The 15811-nt window shown below is 47.5% G+C and overlaps 1 pseudogene; it reads left to right on the top strand.

Annotated features, from left to right (window-relative positions):
• Nucleotides 1-208: 208 nt before the first annotated feature.
• The window catches only part of LOC147096420 (uncharacterized), a 41062-nt pseudogene continuing 25459 nt past the window's right edge, over nt 209-15811 (top strand).

The following is a 15811-nucleotide window of genomic DNA, read 5'->3' as shown; positions in this document are numbered from 1 at the left end:
ATTCCAGATCATAACACGATGCCTAAAAACAATCTTATCTTACCTCCCCTCTGGCATTTTGTCAATTACGTTAAATCCGTCTCCTCTGTTTACCGACCCTTCTGTCAGTGGGTACAGTTGCTCCTTATTTACTCTATGGAAACACCTTCATGATTTTGAACACCTCTATTAAATCTCCCAATTAACATTTTTCTGCTCTAAGGAGAACCTGCGAGGAGTTGGCAGCAGCAGCGAGGAGGCATAAATACAGCGGGAGGCCGAGGACAGCGCGGACCTGCGAGGAGTCGGCAGCAGCAGCGAGGAGGCATAAATACAGCGGGAGGCCGAGGACAGCGCGGACCTGCGAGGAGTCGGCAGCAGCAGCGAGGAGGCATAAATACAGCCGGAGGCCGAGGACAGCGCGGACCTGCGAGGAGTCGGCAGCAGCAGCGAGGAGGCATAAATACAGCGGGAGGCCGAGGACAGCGCGGACCTTCAAGGAGTCGGCAGCAGTGAGGAGACAGCTACAAGTCCAGCGAATTCCAAAAGTACAGCAAAATCGAGGAGAGACGTCACAGGACTGCAGGAAAGAGTGAGAGCGGGAGCAGTCAAACTGCAAAACCGCTAAAGTGACGTCGCAACCAGGGAAGGAGCTGATTGGGAAGTAGGACCTGGTGAGTATTTCTACAGTCCAGTCGTTAAAGTGAAAGTAAGGTCTCTAGTTTAGCATAAGTAGTGTTTAAAGGGAAGTAAGGTCCCGAGTGTATTTAATATTCTTTAAAGGGAGTAAATTAAGGGTAGGACATGGCAGGGCAGCTCGGCAGTGTGGAGTGCTCCTCCTGTGCTATGTGGGAAGTCGGGGACACTTTCGGTGTCCAGGGCGAACATGTGTGCAGGAAGTGTCTCCAGCTGCAGCAACTCGAAATCCACGTTTCTGAGCTGGAGCTGCGGCTGGAGTCACTGTGGAGCATCCGCGAAGCTGAGATCTTCATAGCTTGTCTAACGAGGTGGTCAGACGGAATGGGTGACCGCCAGACAGAGTAAAAGAACTAGGAAGGTAGTGCAGGGTCCATCTCCCTCGCCAACAGATTTTCCGTTTTGGATACTGCTGGGGGAGATGCTTTCTGAGGGGAATGCAGCAAGAGCCAAGTCCGTGGCACTACGAGTGGCTCAGCTGCACAGGAGGGGAGGAAAAAGAGTGGGAGAGCAATAGTGATGGGGGATTCTATCGTAAGGGGAACAGATAGACATTTCTGTGGCTGCAGATGTGACTCCAGGATGGTATGTTGCCTCCCTGGTGCCAGGGTCAGGGATGTCACTGAACGGCTGCAGGGCATTCTGAAGGGGGAGGGCGAACAGTCAGAGGTCGTGGTTCACATTGGTACCAAGGACATAGATAGAAAGCGGGATGAGGTCCTGCAACAAGAATTTAGGGAGCTAGGTAGCAGATTAAAAAGCAGGACCTCAAAGGTTGTAATCTCTGGATTGCTCCCGGTGCCATGTGCTAGTGAGTATAGGAATAGGTGGATAGAGCAGATGAATGTGTGGCTGAAGAGTTGGTGCAGGAGGGAGGGCTTTAGTTTCCTGGATCACTGGCTCTGCTTCTGGGGAAGGTGGGACCTGTACAAGTCGGACGGTTTGCACCTGAACCGGAACGGGACCAACATCCTTGCAGGGAGGTTTGCTGGTACTGTTGGGAGTTTAAACTAACTTGGCAGGGGGATGGGATACAGAGTGGAGCTACAGTAGAGGGTGATGCACAGCCAAATATAGAGGAAAAAACAGGTCAGCCTGCAAGGCAGAGCAAATATGTAACGGCACAAGGGAGCATGGCAAGGCTGGATGGCATTTATTTTAATGCAAGGAGTCTTGCGAGTAAGGCAGATGAATTCAAGGTGTTGATGAACACATGGGAGTATGATATTGTTATCACAGAGACATGGTTGAGGGAGGGGCAGGACTGGCAGCTCAGTATTCCAGGGTATAGAATCTTCAGGCAAGACAGGGGTGTAAAAGAGGAGGGGGTGTCGCAATATTAATCAAGGAGTCAATTACTGCTGTAAGGAGAGATGATATCTTAGCAGGTTCTCAATGATTTATCTCCAGAAGGTTCCTGAACACCGGCGCCAGACTGATTCGCCTGTAGTTCATTGGTTTACCACACGCTCCGTTTTTAAACGAGGGGGTAACATTTGCAAATCCCCAGTCCTGTGGCACCACTCCCCTATCCAAGGAGGATTCAAAGATTGTGGCCAGAGCCTTCCTTCTCTCAGTAACCCAGGATGCATCCCATCCAGACCATGACACTTCCACTTTGAGCGCTGTCAACTGTTTCACTACATCCTCTTGGTCTATTTATATCCTGTCCAATTTCACTACCACCCTCTCCTTCACTGTAACATTGGCAGCATCCTCTTCTTTAGTGAAGGCAGATGCAAAGTACTCATTCAGTACCTCAGCCATGCCCACTGCATCCACCAGAATCACAGAAATCACAGAAACCCCACAGTGCAGATGGAGGCCATTTCGGCCCATCGAGTCTGCACTGACACATATCCCACCCGATCCCCGTAACCCCGACACCAACACATATCCCACCTTATCTCCGTAACCCCACGTATTTAATCCCCCTAACACTAAGGGTCAATTTATCATAGCCAATCAACCTAACCCGCACATCTTTGGACTGTGGGAGGAAACCGGAGCACCCGGGGAAAACCCACGCAAACACGGGGAGAATGTGCAAACTCCACACAGACAGTCACCCGAGGCCGGATTCGAACCCGGGTCCCTGGCGCTGTGAGGCAACAGTGCTAACCACTATGCCACGTGAAGATTCCCCTTTTGCTCCTTAATCATCGCACCTTTCCGTTGACTCTCCTTTGAGGCTTTACATGTTTAAGAAAGATTTTAATGTTCCCTATTCTATTCCCACTAATCTTTCCTCAGTTTTTCCGTGCCCCTCTTAGTTTGTTTTTGATTTCTCCTCTGTACTTTCTGTATTCAGCTTGATTCCCTACGGTGCTGTTGTTGTTGTCGTGTGTTTATTATACCAGAGTCTGCGTGTGTCAAACAGCAGAAAACTCCATCTTACAAGGTCTCAAATTGGGTTATAACTTAATGCCGGCGAATAACATCAACTTAAGTTTGGAGAAATTACTGATCCGGGACTGAATCGCTTTCACATTTCCCCAGTGGGGAAAGGGAAGGACGCTGACTGAGAGTTTGTTAGACACACAGCGGGACACGTGCACACGTGGAGAATTATAATTGTAAAACAGCAGTCGACCAGTTATGTATTTAAGAGGTTTCCAGATATTGTAAGACCCCTAAAGATATTGCGTCACCAATCTGCTTAAACTGACACCACTGTTAATATTAGTGGAGCAGTGGTGAATGTCCTCCCCTCCTACAGTGCTCGTTAGTCAAGTGCTGACACCATGAGCCATGTCCTCGGCTTTATTACAGGAGGAATAGCGAATAACAGCAAGTGATGTTAAACTGTTATAACAGACTGGTTAGGCCTCAGCTGGAGTATGGTTTGCAATTCTGGGCACCGCACTTTAGGGAGGATATCAAGGCCTTGGAGATGGTGCAGAAGAGATTTGAGAGAATTGTACTAAGGATCAGGGACTTCAGTTCTGGGGAGAGACTGGTTTGTTCCCTTTAGAGCAGAGTTGGTTAAACGAAGATTTTATAGAGCTGTTGAAACTCATGATTGGTTTTGATGAGTAAATAAGGAGAAACTGTTTCCATTGGCAGAAGGGGTCAGTAACCAGACGACGCAGATTTAAAGTGAGTGGAAAAAGAGCCACAGGCGAGGTGAGGAAACATTGTGTTACACAGCGAGTTAGTGTGATCTGGAATGCATTGCCCGAAAGGGTGGTGAGGTAACATTGTGTTACACAGCGAGTTAGTGAGATCTGGAATGCATTGCCCGAAAGGGTGGTGAGGTAACATTGTGTTACACAGCGAGTTAGTGAGATCTGGAATGCATTGCCCGAAAGGGTGGTGAGGTAACATTGTGTTACACAGCGAGTTAGTGTGATCTGGAATGCATTGTCCGAAAGGGTGGTGAGGTAACATTGTGTTACACAGCGAGTTAGTGAGATCTGGAATGCATTGTCCGAAAGGGTGGTGAGGTAACATTGTGTTACACAGTGAGTTAGTGTGATCTGGAATGCATTGTCCGAAAGGGTGGTGAGGTAACATTGTGTTACACAGCGAGTTAGTGAGATCTGGAATGCATTGTCCGAAAGGGTGGTGAGGTAACATTGTGTTACACAGCGAGTTAGTGTGATCTGGAATGCATTGTCCGAAAGGGTGGTGAGGTAACATTGTGTTACACAGCGAGTTAGTGAGATCTGGAATGCATTGTCCGAAAGGGTGGTGAGGTAACATTGTGTTACACAGCGAGTTCGTGTGATCTGGAATGCATTGTCCGAAAGGGTGGTGAGGTAACATTGTGTTACACAGCGAGTTAGTGAGATCTGGAATGCATTGTCCGAAAGGGTGGTGAGGTAACATTGTGTTACACAGTGAGTTAGTGAGATCTGGAATGCATTGTCCGAAAGGGTGGTGAGGTAACATTGTGTTACACAGCGAGTTAGTGTGATCTGGAATGCATTGTCCGAAAGGGTGGTGCGGCAACATTGTGTTACACAGCGAGTTAGTGTGATCTGGAATGCATTGTCCGAAAGGGTGGTGCGGCAACATTGTGTTACACAGCGAGTTAGTGAGATCTGGAATGCATTGTCCGAAAGGGTGGTGAGGTAACATTGTGTTACACAGCGAGTTAGTGAGATCTGGAATGCATTGTCCGAAAGGGTGGTGAGGGAACATTGTTACACAGCGAGTTAGTGTGATCTGGAATGCATTGCCCGAAAGGGTGGTGAGGTAACATTGTGTTACACAGCGAGTTAGTGAGATCTGGAATGCATTGTCCGAAAGGGTGGTGAGGTAACATTGTGTTACACAGTGAGTTAGTGTGATCTGGAATGCATTGCCCGAAAGGGTGGTGAGGTAACATTGTTACACAGCGAGTTAGTGTGATCTGGAATGCATTGCCCGAAAGGGTGGTGAGGTAACATTGTGTTACACAGCGAGTTAGTGAGATCTGGAATGCATTGCCCGAAAGGGTGGTGAGGTAACATTGTGTTACACAGCGAGTTAGTGTGATCTGGAATGCATTGCCCGAAAGGGTGGTGAGGTAACATTGTGTTACACAGCGAGTTAGTGTGATCTGGAATGCATTGTCCGAAAGGGTGGTGAGGTAACATTGTGTTACACAGCGAGTTAGTGAGATCTGGAATGCATTGTCCGAAAGGGTGGTGAGGTAACATTGTGTTACACAGTGAGTTAGTGTGATCTGGAATGCATTGTCCGAAAGGGTGGTGAGGTAACATTGTGTTACACAGCGAGTTAGTGAGATCTGGAATGCATTGTCCGAAAGGGTGGTGAGGTAACATTGTGTTACACAGCGAGTTAGTGTGATCTGGAATGCATTGTCCGAAAGGGTGGTGAGGTAACATTGTGTTACACAGCGAGTTAGTGAGATCTGGAATGCATTGTCCGAAAGGGTGGTGAGGTAACATTGTGTTACACAGCGAGTTCGTGTGATCTGGAATGCATTGTCCGAAAGGGTGGTGAGGTAACATTGTGTTACACAGCGAGTTAGTGAGATCTGGAATGCATTGTCCGAAAGGGTGGTGAGGTAACATTGTGTTACACAGTGAGTTAGTGAGATCTGGAATGCATTGTCCGAAAGGGTGGTGAGGTAACATTGTGTTACACAGCGAGTTAGTGTGATCTGGAATGCATTGTCCGAAAGGGTGGTGCGGCAACATTGTGTTACACAGCGAGTTAGTGTGATCTGGAATGCATTGTCCGAAAGGGTGGTGCGGCAACATTGTGTTACACAGCGAGTTAGTGAGATCTGGAATGCATTGTCCGAAAGGGTGGTGAGGTAACATTGTGTTACACAGCGAGTTAGTGAGATCTGGAATGCATTGTCCGAAAGGGTGGTGAGGTAACATTGTGTTACACAGCGAGTTAGTGTGATCTGGAATGCATTGCCCGAAAGGGTGGTGAGGTAACATTGTGTTACACAGCGAGTTAGTGAGATCTGGAATGCATTGCCCGAAAGGGTGGTGAGGTAACATTGTGTTACACAGTGAGTTAGTGAGATCTGGAATGGATTGTCCGAAAGGGTGGTGAGGTAACATTGTGTTACACAGCGAGTTAGTGTGATCTGGAATGCATTGCCCGAAAGGGTGGTGAGGTAACATTGTGTTACACAGCGAGTTAGTGTGATCTGGAATGCATTGTCCGAAAGGGTGGTGAGGTAACATTGTGTTACACAGCGAGTTAGTGTGATCTGGAATGCATTGCCCGAAAGGGTGGTGAGGTAACATTGTGTTACACAGCGAGTTAGTGTGATCTGGAATGCATTGTCCGAAAGGGTGGTGAGGTAACATTGTGTTACACAGCGAGTTAGTGTGATCTGGAATGCATTGTCCGAAAGGGTGGTGAGGTAACATTGTGTTACACAGCGAGTTAGTGTGATCTGGAATGCATTGTCCGAAAGGGCGGTGAGGTAACATTGTGTTACACAGTGAGTTAGTGTGATCTGGAATGCATTGCCCGAAAGGGTGGTGAGGTAACATTGTGTTACACAGCGAGTTAGTGTGATCTGGAATGCATTGTCCGAAAGGGTGGTGAGGTAACATTGTGTTACACAGCGAGTTAGTGTGATCTGGAATGCATTGCCCGAAAGGGTGGTGAGGTAACATTGTGTTACACAGCGAGTTAGTGTGATCTGGAATGCATTGTCCGAAAGGGTGGTGAGGTAACATTGTGTTACACAGCGAGTTAGTGTGATCTGGAATGCATTGTCCGAAAGGGTGGTGAGGTAACATTGTGTTACACAGCGAGTTAGTGTGATCTGGAATGCATTGTCCGAAAGGGTGGTGAGGTAACATTGTGTTACACAGTGAGTTAGTGAGATCTGGAATGCATTGTCCGAAAGGGTGGTGAGGTAACATTGTGTTACACAGCGAGTTAGTGTGATCTGGAATGCATTGCCCGAAAGGGTGGTGAGGTAACATTGTGTTACACAGCGAGTTAGTGTGATCTGGAATGCATTGTCCGAAAGGGTGGTGAGGTAACATTGTGTTACACAGCGAGTTAGTGAGATCTGGAATGCATTGTCCGAAAGGGTGGTGAGGTAACATTGTGTTACACAGCGAGTTAGTGTGATCTGGAATGCATTGTCCGAAAGGGTGGTGAGGTAACATTGTGTTACACAGCGAGTTAGTGTGATCTGGAATGCATTGCCCGAAAGGGTGGTGAGGTAACATTGTGTTACACAGCGAGTTAGTGAGATCTGGAATGCATTGTCCGAAAGGGTGGTGAGGTAACATTGTGTTACACAGCGAGTTAGTGAGATCTGGAATGCATTGTCCGAGAGGGTGGTGAGGTAACATTGTGTTACACAGTGAGTTAGTGTGATCTGGAATGCATTGTCCGAAAGGGTGGTGAGGTAACATTGTGTTACACAGCGAGTTAGTGTGATCTGGAATGTATTGTCCGAAAGGGTGGTGAGGTAACATTGTGTTACACAGCGAGTTAGTGTGATCTGGAATGCATTGTCCGAAAGGGTGGTGAGGTAACATTGTGTTACACAGCGAGTTAGTGAGATCTGGAATGCATTGCCCGAAAGGGTGGTGAGGTAACATTGTGTTACACAGCGAGTTAGTGTGATCTGGAATGCATTGTCCGAAAGGGTGGTGAGGTAACATTGTGTTACACAGCGAGTTAGTGAGATCTGGAATGCATTGTCCGAAAGGGTGGTGAGGTAACATTGTGTTACACAGCGAGATAGTGAGATCTGGAATGCATTGTCCGAAAGGGTGGTGAGGTAACATTGTGTTACACAGTGAGTTAGTGTGATCTGGAATGCATTGTCCGAAAGGGTGGTGAGGTAACATTGTGTTACACAGCGAGTTAGTGTGATCTGGAATGCATTGTCCGAAAGGGTGGTGAGGTAACATTGTGTTACACAGCGAGTCAGTGAGATCTGGAATGCATTGCCCGAAAGGGTGGTGAGGTAACATTGTGTTACACAGTGAGTTAGTGTGATCTGGAATGCATTGTCCGAAAGGGTGGTGAGGTAACATTGTGTTACACAGCGAGTCAGTGAGATCTGGAATGCATTGCCCGAAAGGGTGGTGAGGTAACATTGTGTTACACAGTGAGTTAGTGAGATCTGGAATGCATTGTCCGAAAGGGTGGTGAGGTAACATTGTGTTACACAGCGAGTTAGTGAGATCTGGAATGCATTGCCCGAAAGGGTGGTGAGGTAACATTGTGTTACACAGCGAGTTAGTGTGATCTGGAATGCATTGTCCGAAAGGGTGGTGAGGTAACATTGTGTTACACAGCGAGTTAGTGTGATCTGGAATGCATTGTCCGAAAGGGTGGTGAGGTAACATTGTGTTACACAGCGAGTTAGTGAGATCTGGAATGCATTGTCCGAAAGGGTGGTGAGGTAACATTGTGTTACACAGTGAGTTAGTGTGATCTGGAATGCATTGTCCGAAAGGGTGGTGAGGTAACATTGTGTTGCACAGCGAGTTAGTGAGATCTGGAATGCATTGTCCGAAAGGGTGGTGAGGTAACATTGTGTTACACAGCGAGTTAGTGTGATCTGGAATGCATTGTCCGAAAGGGTGGTGAGGTAACATTGTGTTACACAGCGAGTTAGTGTGATCTGGAATGCATTGTCCGAAAGGGCGGTGAGGTAACATTGTGTTACACAGCGAGTTAGTGAGATCTGGAATGCATTGTCCGAAAGGGTGCTGAGGTAACATTGTGTTACACAGCGAGTTAGTGAGATCTGGAATGCATTGTCCGAAAGGGTGGTGAGGTAACATTGTGTTACACAGCGAGTTAGTGTGATCTGGAATGCATTGTCCGAAAGGGTGGTGAGGTAACATTGTGTTACGCAGCGAGTTAGTGAGATCTGGAATGCATTGTCCGAAAGGGTGGTGAGGTAACATTGTGTTACACAGCGAGTTAGTGTGACCTGGAATGCATTGTCCGAAAGGGTGGTGAGGTAACATTGTGTTACACAGCGAGTTAGTGAGATCTGGAATGCATTGTCCGAAAGGGTGGTGAGGTAACATTGTGTTACACAGGGAGTTAGTGAGATCTGGAATGCATTGTCCGAAAGGGTGGTGAGGTAACATTGTGTTACACAGCGAGTTAGTGAGATCTGGAATGTATTGTCCGAAAGGGTGGTGAGGTAACATTGTGTTACACAGCGAGTTAGTGTGATCTGGAATGCATTGTCCGAAAGGGTGGTGAGGTAACATTGTGTTACACAGCGAGTTAGTGAGATCTGGAATGCATTGTCCGAAAGGGTGATGAGGTAACATTGTGTTACACAGTGAGTTAGTGAGATCTGGAATGCATTGTCCGAAAGGGTGGTGAGGTAACATTGTGTTACACAGCGAGTTAGTGAGATCTGGAATGCATTGTCCGAAAGGGTGGTGAGGTAACATTGTGTTACACAGCGAGTTAGTGAGATCTGGAATGCATTGTCCGAAAGGGTGGTGAGGTAACATTGTGTTACACAGCGAGTTAGTGTGATCTGGAATGCATTGCCCGAAAGGGTGGTGAGGTAACATTGTGTTACACAGCGAGTTAGTGAGATCTGGAATGCATTGTCCGAAAGGGTGGTGAGGTAACATTGTGTTACACAGCGAGTTAGTGAGATCTGGAATGCATTGCCCGAAAGGGTGGTGAGGTAACATTGTGTTACACAGCGAGTTAGTGAGATCTGGAATGCATTGTCCGAAAGGGTGGTGAGGTAACATTGTGTTACACAGCGAGTTAGTGAGATCTGGAATGCATTGCCCGAAAGGGTGGTGAGGTAACATTGTGTTACACAGCGAGTTAGTGAGATCTGGAATGCATTGTCCGAAAGGGTGGTGAGGTAACATTGTGTTACACAGCGAGTTAGTGTGATCTGGAATGCATTGTCCGAAAGGGTGGTGAGGTAACATTGTGTTACACAGCGAGTTAGTGTGATCTGGAATGTATTGTCCGAAAGGGTGGTGAGGTAACATTGTGTTACACAGCGAGTTAGTGTGATCTGGAATGCATTGTCCGAAAGGGTGGTGAGGTAACATTGTGTTACACAGCGAGTTAGTGTGATCTGGAATGTATTGTCCGAAAGGGTGGTGAGGTAACATTGTGTTACACAGCGAGTTAGTGAGATCTGGAATGCATTGCCCGAAAGGGTGGTGAGGTAACATTGTGTTACACAGCGAGTTAGTGTGATCTGGAATGCATTGTCCGAAAGGGTGGTGAGGTAACATTGTGTTACACAGCGAGTTAGTGTGATCTGGAATGCATTGTCTGAAAGGGTGGTGAGGTAACATTGTGTTACACAGCGAGTTAGTGTGATCTGGAATGGATTGTCCGAGAGGGTGGTGAGGTAACATTGTGTTACACAGCGAGTTAGTGAGATCTGGAATGCATTGTCCGAAAGGGTGGTGAGGTAACATTGTGTTACACAGCGAGTTAGTGAGATCTGGAATGCATTGCCCGAAAGGGTGGTGAGGTAACATTGTGTTACACAGCGAGTTAGTGAGATCTGGAATGCATTGTCCGAAAGGGTGGTGAGGTAACATTGTGTTACACAGTGAGTTAGTGAGATCTGGAATGCATTGTCCGAAAGGGTGGTGAGGTAACATTGTGTTACACAGCGAGTTAGTGTGATCTGGAATGCATTGTCCGAGAGGGTGGTGAGGTAACATTGTGTTACACAGCGAGTTAGTGAGATCTGGAATGCATTGCCCGAAAGGGTGGTGAGGTAACATTGTGTTACACAGCGAGTTAGTGTGATCTGGAATGCATTGTCCGAAAGGGTGGTGAGGTAACATTGTGTTACACAGCGAGTTAGTGTGATCTGGAATGCATTGTCCGAAAGGGTGGTGAGGTAACATTGTGTTACACAGAGAGTTAGTGTGATCTGGAATGCATTGTCCGAAAGGGTGGTGAGGTAACATTGTGTTACACAGCGAGTTCGTGAGATCTGGAATGCATTGCCCGAAAGGGTGGAGGAAGCAGATTCTGTTGTAACATTGAAAAGGGAATTGGATAAATACTTGAAGGGAAAACTTTTACAGGGCTATGGGGAAAGAGGGGGGCAGTGGTAATAATGGGATCGCTCTTCCAAAGAGTCAGCACCGGTGTGATGGGCTGAATGACCTCCTGTGCTGTATCATATTATGGGTCTATGATGTAGCCTCGCCCAGTCAATGGAGGTGCCTGATGGGCTGAATGACCTCCTGTGCTGTATCATATTATGGGTCTATGATGTAGCCTCGCCCAGTCAATGGAGGTGCCTGATGGGCTGAATGACCTTCTGTGCTGTGTCATATTATGGGTCTATGATGCAGCCTCGCCTCGTCAATGGAGGTGCCTGATAGGCTGAATGACCTCCTGTGCTGTATCATATTATGGGTCTATGATGCAGCCTCGCCCAGTCAATGGAGGTGCCTGATGGGCTGAATGACCTCCTTCTGTGCTGTATCATATTATGGGTCTATGATGCAGCCTCGCCTCGTCAATGGAGGTGCCTGATGGGCTGAATGACCTCCTGTGCGGTATCATATTATGGGTCTATGATGCAGCCTCGCCCAGTCAATGGAGGTGCCTGATGGGCTGAATGACCTCCTGTGCTGTATCATATTATGGGTCTATGATGCAGCCTCACCCAGTCAATGGAGGTGCCTGATGGGCTGAATGACCTCCTGTGCTGTATCATATTATGGGTCTATGATGCAGCCTCGCCTCGTCAATGGAGGTGCCTGATGAGGCGATCTCGGCACCGAGATTTCAATCCACCAGCAAATCCCAAGAAGCAGATATTGAAACAATCCAATCTGCCTCCGGCGCTACAGTAATCGGTTACTATGCACCAGAAGCAGCATCATCGGTTCAATATTGGCCTACAATATAGGTGTTGATAGAAAGACAAAAGTTAACCCATTGCTGGAGATTTGCGATCTGCGATCAGGGAGCTAGGACAGGAAGCACATGAGGATCAGTTTTATGGGATGGACAGTGGAGGCCATGACATGGAAAAGAATGCCAGATGAGACTATATCGAATGCTGTGGGAAGGTGAATGATGGACAAGGAAGGGTTACACACCATGGTCACAGTCACAGAGATTGGAGTTTGTGACAGTTCGGGGCAGATTAGATTTACATCGAAACTGCAGCAGAGAAACAGTCCATTCGGCTCTAGTGGTCTATGCTGTGTTTATACTCCACGGGAGCCTCCTCCCACTCTCATTACATCTTGACACCGTGTCCACATAGACGTTCGAGGGCGTTAGACTCGCGACACCAATATTAAATAACATTCAGAACGCCGGAGAACCCACCCTCCTGGAGTGGATTGAGCGAGTTTGTCGCACTCCCCTCACTTCAGAAAGAAATGAGCTCATTCACGTTGGACCTAAAAAGGATCGATCAGAGAATGTTCTAAATGGTTAGAAGTTAGGAACTGTGGATGGGCAGAGAGAACGAGGGGTCCACGTAACCTTAACCGCAGAGCGAGGCCGTTCAGGGGTGATGTTAGAAGTTAGGAACTGTGGATGGGCAGAGAGAACGAGGGGTCCACGTAACCTTAACCGCAGAGCGAGGCCGTTCAGGGGTGATGTTAGAAGTTAGGAACTGTGGATGGGCAGAGAGAACGAGGGGTCCACGTAACCTTAACCGCAGAGCGAGGCCGTTCAGGGGTGATGTTAGAAGTTAGGAACTGTGGATGGGCAGAGAGAACGAGGGGTCCACGTAACCTTAACCGCAGAGCGAGGCCGTTCAGGGGTGATGTTAGAAGTTAGGAACTGTGGATGGGCAGAGAGAACGAGGGGTCCACGTAACCTTAACCACAGAGCGAGGCCGTTCAGGGGTGATGTTAGAAGTTAGGAACTGTGGATGGGCAGAGAGAACGAGGGGTCCACGTAACCTTAACCACAGAGCGAGGCCGTTCAAGGGTGATGTTAGGAACTGTGGATGGGCAGAGAGAACGAGGGGTCCACGTAACCTTAACCGCAGAGCGAGGCCGTTCAGGGGTGATGTTAGAAGTTAGGAACTGTGGATGGGCAGAGAGAACGAGGGGTCCACGTAACCTTAACCGCAGAGCGAGGCCGTTCAGGGGTGATGTTAGAAGTTAGGAACTGTGGATGGGCAGAGAGAACGAGGGGTCCACGTAACCTTAACCACAGAGCGAGGCCGTTCAGGGGTGATGTTAGAAGTTAGGAACTGTGGATGGGCAGAGAGAACGAGGGGTCCACGTAACCTTAACCACAGAGCGAGGCCGTTCAAGGGTGATGTTAGGAACTGTGGATGGGCAGAGAGAACGAGGGGTCCACGTAACCTTAACCGCAGAGCGAGGCCGTTCAGGGGTGATGTTAGAAGTTAGGAACTGTGGATGGGCAGAGAGAACGAGGGGTCCACGTAACCTTAACCGCAGAGCGAGGCCGTTCAGGGGTGATGTTACAAAGCATTTCTTCAGACACAGTGTAGTGGAAATCTAGAACACTCGCCCTCAAGAAGCTGTTGAGGTTCGGTCAATTGAAAATGACAAACTGCCATTGATAGATTTGTGTTAGGCAATGGTATTTAGGGTTATGGAACCAAGGCGGGGAGATGGAGTTAAGATACAGCTCAGCCATGATCGAATTGAATGGAGGAACAAGCTGGAACAAATGAGTGGCCTACTCCTGTTCCGATGTTCCTGTGCCTCTATTTATAAAGCCAATGCTCCCATATACGTTTTTAAAAGCCTTATCGTCCTGTCCTACCACCGTCAAAGATTTCTGTATCTATACCCCCAAGTTTTACTGTTCCTGCAACCCCTTTAAATTGTACCAGTTGGTTTAAATTGCATCGCCTCATTCTTCCTTCCAAAATGCAGCATTTCACACTTCTCTGCATTAAATTTCACCGGCCATGTGTCTGCCCATTTCACCAGTGTCTCTATTTCCTCCTGAAGTCTTCTGCTGTCCTCCTCACGGTTTACGACTTTTCCGAGATTTGTGTCATCGACAAACTTTTAAACTATGCCCTGTATACCTAAGTCCATGTCACTGAAATAAATCAAAGAGCAGTGGTCCTAATCCCGCCCCCTGGGGACACTGTAAACTTCCCTCCAGTGTGAACAATATCGGTTCACAACTACTGTCTGTTTTCTGTCCCTTCACCAATTTAGTATCCACGCTGCCACTGCTCCTTTAATATCATTGGCTCCAATTTTGTTCACCAGTCTATTATGAGGTACTTTATCAAAGGCCTTCTGAAAGTCCAGAAACAGAACATCAACTGCACTACCTTCATCAACCCTCTCCTATTTCATCCATTGGCTCATTCAAGTCAGCCAGGTTTGATTTGCCTTTAAATAAAATCCATTTTGTCTGTCGCTAATAAACCCATGTTCTTCCAAGTGACGGTTAATTGTGTTTCGGAAATAACACCGATGTTAAGCTGAGTCGCCTGTAGTTATTTGGTTCATCGCGCTCTCCTTTTTTGAACAGGGAAGTAACGTTTGCAGCCCTCCCGTCCTCTGGCACCTTTCCCATATCTAAGGATTGGAAGATTGTGGCAGAGCGGGTGACATTTCTACTTTGAGCCCTGCCAACCAATTTAGTACATCGTCCTAATCGATTTATATCCTGTCCAATTTCTCTACCACCTCCTCCTCTACTGTACGATTGGCAGCATCCTCTCCTTTAGTGAATACAGAGGCAAAGTGTTAATTTAGTACCTCAGCCATGTCCTCTGCTTCCACAAGATTGCCTTTTTGGTCAGTAATCGGCCCCACCTTTCCTTGGGCTATTCTGTCACGCTTTATATGTTTATAAAAGGCATTAGTGTTCCCTATTATGTTACCACTAATCATTTCTCATACATTCTCCTTGCCCCTCTGTTGCTGTTGTGTGTTTATTACACTAGTGGCAGCGTTAGTGAAACAGCAAAGTACTGAATTTTACAAAGACTCAAACTGGTACTGAATTAACAATCGCTTTTACATTTCCACAGTGGGGAAAGGAAAGGCTGCTGATTGATAGTTATAATGCACGGGCACACACACAAATGGAGAATTATGATTGTAAAACAGCAGTCAAATCCACCAGTTGTATATTCATGGTGTTTTCTGAGATCCCAGAGGTTGGGTGATTGGGCAGAAGCGTGGCAGATGCAATATAACGTGGATAAATGCGAGGTTATCCACTTTGGTGTCAAAAACAGAAAGGCAGACTGTTATCTGAATGGCAATAGATTGGGAGAAGGGGAAGTGCAACGAGACCTGGGTGTCCTTGTGCACCAGTCGCTGAAGGTAAAGCATGCAGGTGTAGCAGGCGGTGAAGAAGGCAAATGGTATGTTGGCCTTCATAGCAAAAGGGTTTGAGTACAGGAGCAAGGATGTCCTGCTGCAGTTGTACAGGGCCTTGGTGAGACCACACCTTGAGTACTGTGTGCAGTTTTGGTCGCCTTATCTGAGGAAGGATGTTCTTACCATGGAAGGAGTTCAGCGAAGATTCACAAGGCTGATCCCTGGGATGGCAGGAATGACGTATGAGGAGAGATTGGGTCGATTGGGCTTATACTCGCTGGAGTTCAGAAGAATGAGCGGGGATCTCATCGAAACTTATAAAATTCTGACAGGTCTGGACAAATTAGATGCAGGTAGAATGTTCCTGATGGTCGGAGAGTCCAGAACCAGGGGTCACAGTCTAAGGATAAGGGGTAAGCCAT

The sequence above is a fragment of the Somniosus microcephalus genome, unplaced genomic scaffold, assembly GCF_052327205.1.
Source record: "Somniosus microcephalus isolate GS21.2 unplaced genomic scaffold, FLI_Smic_1.0 unresolved_chr1, whole genome shotgun sequence".
Taxonomy (NCBI): domain Eukaryota; kingdom Metazoa; phylum Chordata; class Chondrichthyes; order Squaliformes; family Somniosidae; genus Somniosus; species Somniosus microcephalus.
The sequence above is the reverse complement of the archived record's forward strand: the minus strand, read 5'-3'. Positions and strand labels throughout refer to the sequence as shown.